The sequence below is a fragment of the Bison bison genome, unplaced genomic scaffold, assembly GCF_000754665.1.
Source record: "Bison bison bison isolate TAMUID 2011002044 unplaced genomic scaffold, Bison_UMD1.0 scf7180017845859, whole genome shotgun sequence".
Lineage (NCBI taxonomy): Eukaryota > Metazoa > Chordata > Mammalia > Artiodactyla > Bovidae > Bison > Bison bison.
The window spans coordinates 39,679-39,934 of NW_011476432.1; the positions used below are offsets into that span (position 1 = coordinate 39,679).

The following is a 256-nucleotide window of genomic DNA, read 5'->3' on the forward strand; positions in this document are numbered from 1 at the left end:
GCCCCCTGCCCCCGCACCTGTCTGGCCCATCACCCGTGCCCACCTGCTCAGGCAAGTGGCAAGTGAGCGCCAGCCCCGGCTGCCCTCCCAGGTCTGCCGCCCAGCTCTGAGCACCCCCGAAGAGCCTGGCCAGTCTGCCCCCCCAGCCCCCGCTCCTCATTCATAAACGGGTAGGGCCCAGAGCAGTCAGTGCGCCTGTACGGCACCATCATCCCAGAGGGGCCTCCCAGGGGACAAGGCCAGCCAACAGTTTCCT

The 256-nt window shown here is 68.8% G+C and overlaps 1 protein-coding gene across 1 annotated transcript in view; it reads right to left on the reverse strand.

Annotated features, from left to right (window-relative positions):
- PNPLA7 (patatin-like phospholipase domain containing 7) overlaps positions 1–256 on the reverse strand; it is a 66,631-nt gene that overhangs the window by 39,432 nt on the left and 26,943 nt on the right. The window lies entirely within an intron of this gene.